General features: G+C 35.5%; 1 pseudogene; it reads left to right on the top strand.

The window, feature by feature from the left end:
* The first annotated feature begins 7,056 nt into the window (after window positions 1-7,056).
* LOC147828009 (olfactory receptor 10J4-like) lies at window positions 7,057-10,820 on the top strand (annotated as a pseudogene).
* Window positions 10,821-16,603: the final 5,783 nt, after the last annotated feature.

The following is a 16,603-nucleotide window of genomic DNA, read 5'->3' as shown; positions in this document are numbered from 1 at the left end:
TTTTTTATTGTGGCTAGTTGGAGTTTTATATGCCTCACTTATCTGTATGTTCAGTTCTCTACCTCTGTTTGGGAAATTTTCCACTATTACTTCTGTGAACATTTTTTTTTATGTCAATTGTACTTTCTCCTTTTTTTTCATGGACTCCTATCAGTCTTATGTTATTCTTCTTTGCAACATCTAGCAGCTGCTGCATTGATTTCTCTTGGTCCCTTACTATTTTTAAGAAATCTCTGTTTTCATGGTCCTTCACCACAATCCTGTCTTTTATATCTGATACTCTATCTTCAGATTCCCTTAATCTGCTCTGCATGCTTTCAATGGAGTTTTTAATCTCCTGAATATCTGTTTTTTTGGTACCAGGGATCAAACTCAGGAGCTTGTGCTTGTGAGGCAGGCAGCGAAACCACTGAGCTAAATCCCCAGCCCTCTCCTGAATATCTGTTTGAATCTGTTTCATGGATTCCATTTCTTTCTAATGTTGGGTAATCATGGTTTCCATTTCTTTCTTTTGCTGGGAATTCATGGCTTCCAGCATTTTTCTGAGTTCATCTAATTTTTTATCTCTTTCTGTTCTAGAGCATCTCATCATGTCTTTCACTCTGTTCACCATTTCTGAAGTTATCTGGGAGATTATTTCTATTTTGTATTTTTCTAGTGCCTCATTCATCTGTTTTGTACTTCCTGTGCTATCAGTTCAGGGTGTCCAAGTGGTTGATTATTGACTTTTTCACCTCATTTCCCCCAGAATTTGCCTTTTGTGGGGTGGAAGTCTGAGTTTGTGCCTTACTTAAATGTCTTCTCATTTTTGTTTTTGTACCATCCTTGGTTTAGTTCCTGGGTTGATACTTTGAAGTTGCTTATTGTAAGTATCTTTGTTGATGTATTTAGCACCTTTATGGAATGATTGCCTCTCAGAGGTGTCTTCCACATATAGATGATCTTTAGGTTTTGAGTCTCTAAGGGTGCTGAGGCTGTTTCATTTTCATTATACTAGGAAGGATAACTGATTAGATAAATCACAACAGCTTAGCCCAAGTGATACAATTAGCAACACAATAGCATCAAGTACCTCTTAGAAAATGACAATTTGTGGTAGTTATTCATCTATCACCTTTAACTGCATGAATTGTATCAAAATCCACTACCAACCCAACATATGTTTATAGTGAATAAACTCTTCAATATAGCAACTTTACCCTTTGGGATGGGGAGTTAGACCCAGGTAGGGACAGAGGATTAGGTAGGTAGAAGGATAGGGGAAGGTTAGCAGTGAGGCCAGAGGACACAGGCGAGATAAGGAAAGAGAAGAAAAGAAAACTAAAGAAGAAATATGAATTAGGGCCAGAACAGGAATACAAAGGGACATGAAGAACAATGTGTGACAGCAAGGGACCAAGGGAGAGAGAGAAAGAAAAGAGAAAAGAAAGAAAAGTGAGAAAAATAAAAATTTTAAATGAGTAGAAAAAGAAGGAAAAAAGTTTTAAATCAGAGGAAAAAAAATAGTGGTAATTTGGAAAATAACAAATAAAAAATAAAAATGAAGGGACTCCTTCAGAGTATGTCTCTTTTGTCACAATAGAAAACGTGGGCAGCAGTGTGCAGTTGTAAGTCCATGCATCTCAGTAAGCCAGTCATAGACCCCTGAGATTCAGGCAGATTTCTGGCTGCAAGTCCCAAGTTGAGCTCCCTGTCCTCCTGCAGGTTTGAAGTGTGCAAGGATCTATTTCTGACTTTCCCCTGAAGATAGACCAGGTTCCAATCGGAGGTGATGATCCCTCTAACTTACTAAGTATGGTGGTCTGGTGTGCCTTTATTGCAGAGATTCTCTTCACTTTTCCAGTGGGCTTCAGTTATCATCAGGGAGCCTGAGAGAGGCCCTCTCTCTGTTTTTCACTTCTGCAGTTCAGGACAATGGCCTTTATGCCCCCCTGTGCCTCTGTAGTGTGGAACCAGGTAGCTGCACAGCCAAGAGGCCAGAGGTGGCGGGGGCGGGGGGAGCTCTATTGTTGCATGGGCCCACTCAGCTGAACGGGCATCTGGTGGGTGTGCCCGGGCGGTCCTTACCAGCTCTTGGTCACAAGTAGGCATAGCTAGCCAGACAGAGCAGGGCTCAGTCAGTCCTGGGCGCTCTGCTCTGGAAGCCTTTCTAGTAATTACTGAATGTTTCTGTCATGATTAGCTGTTACATTTTATCAAATGCTTTTTCTATCTTCATTGAAATGACCATATAATTTTTGTTATATATACATATATGGTGTTCGAGGCAATGAAAATATTTAGTGAATGTTTAAATTAAATATTATACTAAAAGACACATTGCCATTAATCCTCCTCAAAATACTCCCTCTCACTTTGAACACACTTATCCTGATTCTTGTCACTTTCTTAAACAGTTCTGGAAATCTTGCTTGCTTGTCTTTATGAGGTGTGATAAAAAATTAAGTGCATATTGCTGTCATGTGACACCCTAAGGAAAAGCAGGTCCTCAAAACATTATGATTTTTCTTCATCTACATTATTTGCTGGATCCGGTACCAAGCAACATTTGACTCTTGCCCAAAGTCCAAATAACAATGAAAGGTAAATGTTTTGAATGGGTTCAGGACATCAAGGCAGAAACAATAGTGCAACTGAAGACAGACGCACAAAAAGACTTCCAGAACAGCTTTAAAAAGTGGCAAGAATGATGGGATTCATGTGCTTAAAGCAACAGGGACTATTGTGAGAAGGATTAATGGCAACATGTCATTTACTGAAACAAAATTTAAATTTTTTTTCACTTTCACTGCAATTTTCCATCACACTTTAAAAAGGTTTACTGATCTTCAAATGTTAAATCAATCTTGCATTCCTAGGAGAAATCCAATTTAATCATGTGTATAATCTTCTTTATATGTCACCAGATTACTTTTGCTGGTATTTTCTTGATGATTTCCTTTTTGTTCATTATATATAATTTTTGTAGTTTCTTTTTTGTCATCTTTTTGTATGGTTTGAGTACTGAGACAAATGGAGTCCTAAGATAACTTGAAATGTGTCAATTTCCTCTTATTTTGTGGAGAATCTAAAAAAGAATTTGTGTTTAATCTCCTTTAATATTTTATATGCTTCAGCAGTGAGGGCCACTTGAGCGTGTCCTTTTTAATTGATTTTTATAATTATTAATTCAGACTGGTTATTTGTTATAATTCTACCAAATTGACTATTTCTTTTTCAGTTTGTTGTAAGTCTAGCTAAGATTTTACACTTTCATTCAACTTATCTAACATTTTGGCATACAATTGTTTATAGTAACTTTTATAAACCTTTTTATTTCTGTTGGATGGTGGAAATGTCACTTGTTTCATGTCTGATTCTAGCTATTTGAGTTTTCTTATTTTTTTCATGAGGTAAATTCTTGTCAATTTTGATGTTTTCAAATAACCACCTTTTGGTTTCACTGACTTTCCCTATTGTCTTGCAGTGCTCTGTTACATCAATTTTCCTAATATTCGTTTTATTCTTAATACCTAAAAATGGGAAATCCTTCACCTTTTCACTAACAGAAGAGTGATTAACTAAATTAGCATAATCACCCAATAGAATACCACTAGGCAATAAAGGGAAAGTATTGACACCACACACATGATACATTTCAAAAACATTTGGCTGGCTGAAAGAAATCTTTCAAAAAGAGAAAACACACTGCATGACTCCATGTATATAAAATTCTAGGCCATACACAACTAAGCAGTGTTAAAAACAACCAGAACCATGTGTGTCCGCATGGTGGGAGCTGGGACTGACTGGGGAGGTGTGTGGAAGATTTTTCTGCATTAATACGAAGGCTCTTTATGAAGGGATTCTCCAGTCCCAAGGGATTATGCAATTCCCTGCACATACTCCTAGTACACTGAAGATTAGCACATTTAACTTCATGAATTTGCATTAAAATAAGATAGACTGATGGGTGGGTGCATAAGAGTATTAAGGGATATGGAATAAAGGAAATCCTGTAAAATCTTCATGGATGGCATAATGTACTTTCCAACAAGACAACAGCAGTATATACAATCCCACATGGTTTTTCACAACTTTGTCACTGTCCTAACAAGACCTGAAATTAACTTCCCACTTCTAGAACTCAGGCAGTGCTTTAAGGCTGCCTAAATGAAAAGAATTCATTGTACAAAGGAAAGACATGATCAGGGGTGCAATATCCACTAGACTCTTGCCCTTATAAAAAAAGGCTGACTCTCCATTGGAGGTCTCAGAAAATAAATAGCATCAACAACCACAGATGAGAGTGATCAAATTATTGAAGGCTTAGCCTACTGAGCCTTGTATTTATGAATGTATTTTACTTGTTTAAAGACACTAAGTTTTGGAAAACTCCATTGTACAGTAGTAGAAACTCAGAAAAGTCAAGGTAATGGGTATATTAATGCTCAAAGTATAATTGCTTCAACATGGCTTTAGGTTTTAAATTTTTCATTATGAAATATTAGAAACAAATTTCTGAGTGGCCATGCAGTATTTGGAGATGTTAGTTACAGTGGATTTTCTACCAATGATTTCACCCCCTCTCTCAACATCTTTTTCCTAGGTACCAGCTTCAATTAAAGGCCCTTTTCCTACCTCTGTATGTAGGCCCTAAGACTTGTGGGATCTGGAAAATTTTCAAAGTAATGTAAATGGTATTTAATAGGAAGAAAAATATACCTGAACGAATATCCACATCCCAAATATACTCAAATAAGTTTAATTTCAATTATTTCATTTGTTTTTCAAAGAAAGAAGAGCAAACTATATCCCAGTGGTATGTCAGGATGAAAACAGTGTTTTGTGAATATCACAAAGCATTATAGGTCCACAGAGCATAGTCCTCCTAGTGGAAAGGAAGAACCTTCCAGGAATGTCAAGTGATAATGGTCTCAGTAGACCATAGAACTCTTACTGGGTGTGCATCAGACTCAGCTCAAGCCATGAGGAATAAAAAGAAAAGACACTACCCAATCAACATGAAGATAATTTACAACCTCAAACAGAAAGTGAGTTCATCTCAGGTGTTCAGAGTCCAAATGAATTAAGAATGTTCCTTACTGGCATTACAGAACAGACAGTAGAAAGCTCTCATTCATTGTGAATTCTACAGGCAGTTCAAATTTTTCTCATTTTAAAAAGATTCCTCTTTGCCATAAGGTAAGAATTTTATATCTCTAGTTCTCACGAATATTGTTCTATATCCACTAACAGCCAAGTACTTGTAGGTGTTTACAGACAGAGAGGCTGCACTTAGGGTCCTCAGGGCCCAGTTGGACCACAGATGTGTGATTATGATTTTTCTGTTCCTAGCGTAGTTGATGAAAAGACAACAGTGAGGGATACTTAGGAAAATGCACCCTGAGAGTATTCTGCCAACACTAGATTAAAGGAAATTATGCCCATAAGGATTGACATGGAAAGCCATGCAGAATCTGGGACAATGTCACAGATATTTCATGAGAAGGCAAGTTTCCATAAGTACACATAAGTAAAAGTTGTCTATAAGTGATACAAAACAGGAAGAGAACTAACACGCATTGAGCAGATAGTATCTGTCTCGTCAGTTCAGTATGGGCAGCATTTTAACTCTGCAAAAAGAGAATATTTACTTACAAAATGAAAAAAAATAGTAATAAGGGGGAATAAATAACTTTCATATATCTATGAAGTAGAGCTCAGATTTATATAGACCTCAATATGTCTTTTCAATTCTCTATCAATGAAAAAATAGTCTCCTGTGCAATTCCAGGTCTAATATCAAGTGTAGCTAGTGATTTAATTCTACAGAAAGACTGAAGCAGGAAAATTAATACATATACATATATACAAAAACATGTATGTGTAAGAGATATGATGGAGAAATATAGTACATGTAAATAATTTTTTAAATTTTATTACAATAAAAGACACACTGTCATTAATCTCCTTCAGAATACTCTTGCTAGCTTCAAACACACTTATCCCATCATTCCACTTTCTGAAGTGACACTGAGGAAGAGCCAGAAGTTGCATGGTGCCAAGTTAAGTGAATAAAGTGCATGAGGATGTGCCATGTTTTTGCAGGCCTGCTTTTCTGTTGGATAGCACTCGGCAGCACGATTCACTGAATTTTGATCACACTTCATCATGAAAAACAACTTATAGTACTTCTTCACAAAGTCACAAGAATGATGAGATAAGTGTCCTCAAAATGAGGCTGTATTTTGAGGAGGATTAATGGCAATATGTCTTTTACTTAATACATTTTAAAAATTTAAACATTCACCATGCAAAATCAATCGCCCCTAGTATATATACATATAAAGACAGAGACATAATGTGTATATATATATGCATATATATAAGTATGTTTAAAGTGATTTTGCAATTTCCATAGTTTCATACATAATTTAATGTTAATTTAAATGTAAACCATTGTGTATTAGATTATTCATATGTTTCTCTTGATTTTTTCTTGTTTCCTAGTATAACCATTTAATTCCATAATTACATGATAATAACTTGTAAAATCAACAAGCATTCCTTTGATGGAAAGAACTAAGAAAGTTGCTCTCAGATAGATATATAGATAATAGATACAGATGTAGATAAAATTATCAAACCTAGAGAACTGACTTGAAATTTACAACTTGAAAATCATGAACGTCTAATATATGTAGATTTTATACCTTTCCTATCACTTGCAAATCAATAAGACATATCCTTTCCATATAATTAAAATAATAACTCTTCCAAATACTATAAAAATCTTAATCAAAGTTTTATAATGATTTTGTTGGAAAAGTTAAGTGTAGTTTTCGACACTTTGTGGTTTTTCCAAAGACTGAGTATTAAGCAGGCATACTTTTTCTAACATTGAATTTTGCCTCATAGCCAAGGATTAGTCATAGCTGTCAGAATAGTCATTCAGTTCAGGGTAGTGGAGAATGTAGTTCCAGGTTGGCTGTGCATTTGATTGATCCTTGGGAAGTAGATTGGTTAAAAGCCTCCTTACTTTGCTTATGATAAGGGGTCAAAACTGTCTGCAACATGGCTGAAATCAAGAAACAGCCTAAAATTTCTACAGGTCACTCTGCTGTCTCAAAGAAAATTGTCAAACTAGAATTATATGAAAGAATATTTTTTGTCTGAAAAGGACCTTGCTAAAACTGTAAAGAGGAATTTTCAGGGAAATAAATTGATTATGTCCCTTTCAGCCTACAGAACTGGAAGAGCCCAAGAAGAGTGAATGTATGACAAGATTCTAGGTTGAAAACATTTCCTTCCAACTTTGTTCCTCAACATTTGACAGGAAGTAATGGGAATAATGTTATGCTGACGTATTCCTAATCACTAGTACTTTGAGTATATGAAAAAATTATCAACAATAGAAATGGAAATAAGATGGACCATAATCACATTGAGAGATTCAATATCTAGATATGACAATTTTCTTCTAAATGTGGATTTTCTCCTCCTGGAAAGGTCTGTCAAAATTTAGAGCAAACATGAGCAATTTCTTCTAAATATGGAACTCTTGAGAAGTTTCTCCTAAGATTCCATTATATTCCTAGTAGAGATCTAGTTATGTCAATGATGCCATAGAAAATAAAATATCATCTACACCACTGAATAAATTTCTTACCTCTGTTGCAAGACCATTCTTACTATTTGTAGCATTTTTTGTTTCCGTTGCTGGTTTTTCGTTTTGTCTTTCATTTGTTCTTGATGGAGTGGGAAACTTTAAATTCATTTAAACAAGTAGTATTAAATGATATGTATAAAACTCATATTACATATGTACTGAGAGAGGCAGACAATACTCTTTACTATATAACCAAATTAAGTAAATGCTAAATAAACTATATATTTTGGAAGAATGAGTGCACCTAAGAAAAAGCCATATAAGCTTCCTGAGGAAGACAGAACTACATCAATTTATTGAATTGTCCTGACCTACTTATACTTACCAGATTGGTGGCAGATGGGGTGTACTAAATGCTAACATAGCCCTCTGTCCTGACTACTATGGAATTGGATGCACTAAAATATCATCATAAACCAACCAGATGTAAACACAGGTGAATTTATGAATGAAATCAGAAAGATTAAAACGGTATTCCTAGTGAGAATTCTGTCAAACACATCAAGTGAGAAAATGGAAAAATAGGAACAACACTTGATTTTACCCAAAAGGCCGAGAAGCGATGAAAAATAGGAACAAAATCTTTGTAAACAGGGAGTAATGGAGAAGTTGAAGGGAGGGCTGAGGAAGGACGAAAAATAAGAACCAAGAGAGATTATGTAAAGGTGCAACTTTCCAATGATGAATGTCATTATATTGTATACCTAAAATGTACCAATGATTTGAATGAATTATCAATAATGCAAAATAGGAAGAAAAGGTCCAAAGGGGTAGGGTTAGTGGGAGGGCCAGAGGAAAGGAAAGAAGGGAAAGGAAAAAAGGTGAGAAATGGAAAAAATGGAAATAAAGTCTTTGTAAACAGGGAAGGGTGGAGGGGGTGAAGAGAGGGCTAGGAATGGGGAAAAAATAAGAACCAAGATGCATCAAGTAAAGGTACAAGTTCCCAGTGAGAAATGTAATTGTGTTGTATACCTAAAATGTACCAATAAAAAAATTTAAGAAAAAAACCCACAACAAATGGACCAGCACATTTTAGAGGTTGAATAAATACTGGTTACCTAATTTTCCTCTTCATATGCTCTCAGAAATTCAGTACATAATACATAAGCTAGTCAATTAATAGTATTTATTTTTTATCTTTAAACTTGAAGCTTTATATATTCTTCTGAATACTTTCCAGTACATCTTTCTTTCTCCAAGTCCTTTTCCACAAGTATGTCTTGGTACTGTTTTCTTTTCCTTCTTTGAAAACTGCTTTAAATCAAACTTTACTATACGGAAATTAGTCATCGCTTTCAGGTTGTCATCTCACACAGTGTGAATATTCTAAGAACCAATGGAAATACAAATGTAACTGCATATAATGAAATCAAGTTATCCCAGCTATACTGCAAAGCAGCCATTTCCACCAGAACATCAGTGAGAAAACATTTTAGAATTTTCTGAAAGCTGAAGAATTCACCACCACATGATACAACCATGCCATCCAGGAGTGGGATAATCTGTCCACAGTGCTCTTGACTTCATGCCACACCTGCATGGGAGACAGTTATTGAAGATCATCCAGGCTTCTCTGATGGTTGTTAATTAGAATCCAGTAAAAATGAACATGGCAAATTCACTTATCAGATCTACTCAGGGTTAGCCACATAGACACTGCATTCAAGATGACATGAAAGAGTATTTGGAAATCATGCAGAAGAATTTTCCTTAACTCCCATTCAACTGTTATGGAATCAGAAGACATTCTGTCTGCATCTGCTTTTTAAAAATTTGTAAAATTAGTCCACAGTGTAGAGCATTTCTGTATAACAGCTGTAAGTCACATAAACATTTTACAGGTGTTTCTCATGATATTCCTGGGGTGAGAACGTAAGCACATTTTTGGTATCTTCGTCTCTGATGCAGATTTTGACTGTAGAAGACATAAAGGGGTCCCAAATTAGTGAGCTTCCATAGGATAGGTGAACCCAATATATCATTTGTAAGTTCACATAATACAAATTTTTTCTCATTACTCTTGGTCTTGACATTGAATTCAGCCAAATTCCCTTAATTCCCTTTATTTAGGCTCTATTATTAAGACTTGTGTAGCCCTTGCCCAGGGGCTGATGTAGACACACTTCATAATCCATCAGATTCTTGACCTCAAACACATATATAACTGAGGGTAGGATGGATAAAATACTGCCACAAAAGAATAAACAATCACATCACAGTGAACACAGTCATTCTGTGGGGGTATGCCTGTGTCCCAGAAGTGCAGACTCCTCTCTTTGTGGTGATTTTCTCTTCCCATGTGATGATCCTATTCTCAATCGTGTCCATAGTGATGGCCATCAAGCTCAATCACAACCTTCACACCCGCATGTACTTTTTCCTCTTTGGCCTCTCCTTTTCAGAAACCTGTACCACTGTGGTAATCATCCCTCAAATGTTAGCAGACTTAATATCAAATAGCAAGACCATTTCCCTTCCTGAGTGTGCCATGCAGATGTTTTTCTTCTTTGGTTTATAAATCAATAACTGCTTCATCTTGGCTGCCATATCCTATGACTGGTACACCGCTATCCACAACCCACTGAGTTATCCCATGCTGATGACACTGAAGGTCTGCTTTCAGCTCATGATGGCCTCTGCTGTGGTTGGATTCCTAGTTTCTCTCTTCATTGTCATCATAGTGTTCAACTTGTCTTTTTGTGACTCAAACACTATTCGGCATTTTTTTTGTGATATTGCACCTGTAGCCTCTCTGGCTTGTAATTATGCTTTTTTTCAGAAAATGGTTCTGCTTGCATTCACTGCCTTTGTGTTAGTGGGTAGCTTTATCTTAATTATGATTTCCTATGTCTTCATTGTGTCCTTAGTTGTGAAGATGCCTTCTGCCAAAGGGAGAAGAAAGGCCTTCTCAACTTGCTCCTCTCACTTTACCGTGGTCTCCGTGCACTATGGATTTGCTTGCTTTGTCTATTTAAGGCCCAAGAACAGTGACACTGACTCATTCTGTGAAGATACACTGATGGCTGTGACCTACACAGTGCTGACTCCTCTGCTTAACCCCATTGTTCATAGTCTCCAGAACAAAGAAATGCAGGTGGCCCCGAGGAAAGTCCTAGGCAGTATAATGCTGATAAAAGAGCTCAGAATATTTAATGTGCGAAAAGAGTAGACTACCTCCAACAAAAGTCATTACTTAGTATTAAAGGCAATTAAAGTGTTATTTAATTGCCTGATGTGTCCTAGGCTTCCTATTTGCCTAGGACAAAACAAGATGGAATTTTAACATGTTATTACACAATGGTATGTATGTAAGCATGTATGAAGGAACACAGACATATGAATGTAGTGAACAAATCAAAACATGTATTAGAATATCATGTTTTTATAACATTTAATCCCTTTGTTGAAGGAAGAAATTCATAGTAAAGAGAGATTGAAAGTATTTGTAAGAGTGAAAGGGAGAGAGAGGGAGAGTGAAGAAAAGAGAGAGAGCAGGAATACAGAGTGGAAGATCAGCATTATCAAGAAAAATCTTGGAGTTGAAATGAAGGAATAAGTGCAATACACAAAAACTTCAAAAGATTTTAAGAAAAGAATTTTTTCCAACTCCATTCAAACAAATATAGAAACAAGATTGGAATTTATTTCTAGAAAAAAATGAACTGTCAAAAGTGATCTCAAAAGAAATAGACATTTTAACACTCCAGACCCTTAGGATATTATTTTTAAAATCTGAAAATATTTATTCTTTCAGTTACAGTAAAATATTTAGACTATATTGTTTTATAATTTGCTTCAATTAATATGTTTATTTTCAGTTGTTTCAGTTTCACTTTCCAAAACTTTATTGTAATGATACTTAAACTGATTTACAGCCTGTATAATTATAAATATTAAAACCACAGAGATGGAAGCTGCTGTATGTCACTCCAATCAGTTTTGAAGACATAGTAGTCAGGTTTTCAAGTGTGTTATGGAAGAAACTGGATCCTGTGAAGAGGGCTAAATATTTCCAGGATCCATCCTTTAATGGTTCTCCACATAGGGAGCAATGCTACTAATTCTGAGGCACACCCAACTGACTGAGATGGGACAAAGGAACAAAAGTTCTGTGGCAAAGTTTTAATAAGTGAAGAAAAGAAAATGACTAGGACTCTGAGGCAAAGGTCTACTGTTGCCTATCTGGGTAATACTGGTATCGATGAAGGAATGTTTTATGCCTGAAGATGGTGAATAAGTGTAGCAAAGAGCTGAGGGAATGTCAATATTATGCTTTGCTTCTGGTGGAACAGTAGAGTGGGCAACTTCTCTTAAAAAGAGCTGAGAAGCTGATACGCTTCTCTCAGAAAACCAGGTTAATTAAGATAAAGAGACAGAGAATGCACTCTGTGGAAAGTTGATGACTGGAGAAGAGAGACGATGCCAGAATTAAAGTACAACGTCTTAGGGGGAAAAGCCAACAAAGAAGGTAGAATATAAAGTGATGCAGCATCATGCTGCTCTGGAGTGAAGGAGGTGAACAGATGCCCTGAGGGGCCTGAAAGTGGAGTTTATTGCTGGTGGTAGAGCCTGTGGAGCCTCCAGGTCCCATTTTTTGTCCAGTACTGAATTGGAACATAGCTACATGTTCTCTGACTACACATTTTACACATGTTCAAATGCCTCCTGCTAAGTGTTAAAGTCTTCATTTCCCTATATGATACTTTCAGCTATTTCACTTGATTATTTTAATGCTTAACTTTGAAGTCTAAGGGTTTTTTTTATCTGCAGCAAGATCTAGTTCTCTATACTCTAAGTAAGCAGAGCCATAGTGAAATAAGTCCCTTGGTAGCACTCTGATTTTCCTTACTTATTTTATGTAAAAAAGTATTTCATACAGATTTGTAAAGAAAACATCAATTGTGTAATTAAAAATAAATAAAAGTTCAATTCATTATGCCATATTTGTAAAAATTTTCAGTAAGTTTTAGAAGCTTGTTTTTTAAAACTGATTGAAAAGATTTAACAGAGCCAGAATCTATGTGTAGCCAATCATTCTTTGCAATTTACACTCTTAAACTTTCAGAATATTAGAAATATCACTCTATTCTCTACCATGTCCAAAATACTCATGTGCAAGATTTACCTTGAAAAAAACTACATTTTATTTCTAGCAATTTCAAGAGAACAGGTGGTCTACAAGGCAAGGGAAGGAGTGATTGGGATACAACTGGAACTCAGCAGACTTTGGAGATGGAAGACTTTCAAAAGACTTCAGAAAAGAAATACAGTTTCCTGAATGTTTCCTTTCATGGAAGAGAGTGTGTTTCCATGTCCACATCCTCACTGCACTCTGATGTCAAGGGTGGTAATGTAGGAAAGCAGGACAGGCTGCAATGAAGTAGAAGGAAATGAAAAGATGGGTAGAGGAGGAGATAGTGAAGAAGGAGAGAGGGAATAAGGAGAGGAGCCAAAGAAGGAGAGAAGATAAATGTACAAAAGCAGAATCACAAACAAAACTCATGTTTTCTTCTGAGTTTTGCAGTTTAAAATTTTACAGTTACAACTTTCCCCCATTTCGAGTTAATTTTTGTATATCGTGAGCAATAAGAGTACGACTTCATTCTTTAGCATGTGGATAGCTAATTGACCCAGTATGTTTTTATAGAAAATAATAATAATAATAATAGTAATAATAATGTGTCAGGACGCTAGACATCGATTAAATTACTGAGTTCTCTCTCATTGATTTCAATATCTATCCATGGGGAAGACATACTTGAACTATTCCTTTGCAGCAAGTTTTGAAATTGAGAATTATAAATCCTCAAATTTTAGCTTCTCTTGCAGTTCAAGATATTTTGAATATTCTGTACTTCTTGCAATTGCATATGAATTTTACATCAACCAATGAGCTTCTATAAGGGAAACAACTGAAAAACGGAGAGGTGTTGTGTTGACTATTGATCAGTTTCCGATGTGTTGTCATCTTAAGTCTTCAGATCCATATTCAGGTTATTTTTCCATTTATTTAGCTATTCTTACATTTTTTTAAAGGTGCTTTATCATTTTCAGTGTATCTATTTTGTGCTACTTATGTTAAACTTATTTCTAGGTATTCTATTTTTTATTCTATAGTGTTTTATTCCTTAATTTCATTTTTACTTTTTTTATTGCTGGTATTTTTTTTCAAAGAAAAAATATTCTATTACTGGTGTATACAATATTTATTGATTCTTCTATGTTGACATTCTATCTTACCACTTTATCATATCTAAAATCTCCTAGTGAAGTGTTTACGATCTTCTAAGTCAAAGATAAAATAATCAGAAAATAATAATAGTTTGACTTCTTCCTTCTCTGTTAGTATTTAGTTTATTTCCTTTTTTTGATTATTGTTCTGGATAAAATTTCAAGTAATATATTAAATAGAAGTCATGAGAGTGGGCAGTCTTGTGTCATTCCTGATTTTAGAGGAAACACTTTCGGTTTTTCCCCATTAGGAAAGATCTTGATGATATTTTGACTGAAATTGCACTACATCTATATATGATTTTTCATGTAAAAGGGTGAAGTTATTTTAATAGCTCAATGTTCCACCCCTCCACAGGCAGGATATGCCTTAAAGGAAGTAAAACTTTTTAAAAAGTATTTGTGACCTTGATCTTTTGCTTACCCTGTGTGTGTCTGTTTTACATATCCTTCTCTGAAAGTAAGAATTCAAAGCCAGCAGACTCAATAGTCAAACAAGAGCAAAATTTTCATTCAACTGTCCATTATTTATTAAATTGTTTCACTCATTCATATGAAATAGGTAATGAAACTTACTATGCTCTAGAATTATAAAAATAAGAGAGTGGGGAAATATGAAGTTATTTGGCTGTCTAAATGAAGCTTTGAGAATTGTGCAAAAATAAACCTTAGATATGTAACTACCAAAGTACTGCACATTTTGAAGAAAATACAGTTCTACAAGAGGATTATGGTGTCCTTAGTTTTGTCTGGAGCTTCAAGAAGGCTTCCTAGAAGTAGTCATATGACACATAGGTCTGTGCCTATAGCATAAATGGGGTTGCCCAGAGGAAGGGAGAAGTGTATTGAAGGACTGGTTAGCCACATGTGAGAGGGTCTTAGGCAACAAAGAAAGTGGATATGGATAAGGATTTTTTTGAACATCAAATTATTTATTCCTACACTATGTATGCTCAGAGATCAAGAAAAAAATCATGAGAAGCAGAAAGAAAACAAAGGCCACATTCAGAACCTTCTATGACATGTTAGAAATTGTTACATTTATTCTAAGGCATTTGGAAGATTTAATGAAGGAAATATCTTTTTAGGTTTCTCGCCATTGTTGTCATATGCAGAATGAATTGGAAGAGAAATAGGCAGAAGAAGAAATTTGATTTTAGGTTGTGTGTGTCTGTCTTATCTAAGGAAATTGAACCAATAGAATATGTGTTTATGTAGAAAATGTACACACACATTCACATATTTCTGTCTCTCTAAAGACGTACACACCCTATCTATCTATCTATCTATCTATCTATCTATCTGTCTGTCTGTCTATCTATCACCTATCCAAAAGAAATAGGATGATTTTTAAGGATTTGTTTTACACAATAATTGTGGGAGACAAGTCCAAAATCCACAGGGCATGTGAACAGATGGAAAATACTGGCAAGGGTTGATGTTGCAGTCTGGAGTCTGAAGCTAGTCTGGAAACAGAATTCATTCTTCTTCAAGGGACCTGAAAGTTGTAAGACCTTCAGCTGATTGGTTAAGGACTATCTACATTATGGAAGAAAATCTGTTTCATTCAGTGTCCATTCATTTAAAAGTTGATCAATCATTTAAAAATACCTTCATAGCAGCATCTAGATTGAGGCTGAATCAAACACTTCAGTGTTTATGCCTAGTCAGGTTGACACATAAAATTAATCAACAAGGGGATACTATTGTGAACTAAATGTAAGAAAGAACCAGTTGAAGTAGAAGTGCTAACAGTGAAGATGGGAGAAGTAGCACATAAATATTGGATTCAGAAAACATGAGACTTTGTGATTGTTTGTAGGAGTGTAGAGGGAGAAGAGAAAGAAATTGCTCTTAAGTTTTTGCATCAGTAAAATGAATGATGGTGCCACTTTCTGGAGAGAAATAATTTGAAGAGTGAAGAGAGAGAAGAAAGAGAAAACATGATGTAGGTTTTAGCAAATAAAGACAACTTAAAATACTCAAGGGTGAAGCAGTCTAACATTTCCGAGCTTGCTTAGCATGATGTCAGTCTGAACACAAGTCAGTCAGTCCAGGAATTTATCCCATTCATTCTCTGAGTAGCTGAGGAACCCTGCTCATTCCCAGAAAGGAAGTCACCACTTTAGACCCGACAGGAAACTGCAGCCCAGCAAGAGGCCCATCATCCTACTCTTTCTGGAGGCCTCAAGAGTGGAATCAGAGGTCAAGAAAACAGACCTCAATTTTATGGGTGCACAAATCCATACAACAGGTAACTTAAGGAAACTATTTCCATTTATTTCACTGCCTGTTATGCTTTCTCATTTACTCTCAGAACATATTCAGTCAATGATTTTAATAATCTTCACCTTTTAAGACAAGCTACTATTGCAAGTGGACAAGTATAGTAACCTCAACTTGCAGTACATAACTAGTGTGGGTTTTTTTGGTACTGGGGATCGAACTCAGAACCTTGCACTTGAGAGGCAGGCACCAGAACCACTGAGCTAAATCCTTGGCTGGATAACAAGTTTTGAAAAACTCTGACTATAACATAAATTTAAGATTATTTATGTGAAGCAATTTTTGTTAATTATAAATTATTACATTTATTTTGAGCCTTTGATTTACTATATTTCTAAAAGTCCACCTCCAACAACTACTAAAATAATCCACACTGGCTAATCATAATAAACATGTATATTTCAACCACAGACACTCAGTTTTCTTTTTATTGTT

The sequence above is a fragment of the Heterocephalus glaber genome, unplaced genomic scaffold (assembly GCF_053883595.1).
Source record: "Heterocephalus glaber isolate CG9 unplaced genomic scaffold, H.glaber_assembly_v1.0 deba00001428, whole genome shotgun sequence".
Taxonomy (NCBI): domain Eukaryota; kingdom Metazoa; phylum Chordata; class Mammalia; order Rodentia; family Bathyergidae; genus Heterocephalus; species Heterocephalus glaber.
The sequence above is the reverse complement of the archived record's forward strand: the minus strand, read 5'-3'. Positions and strand labels throughout refer to the sequence as shown.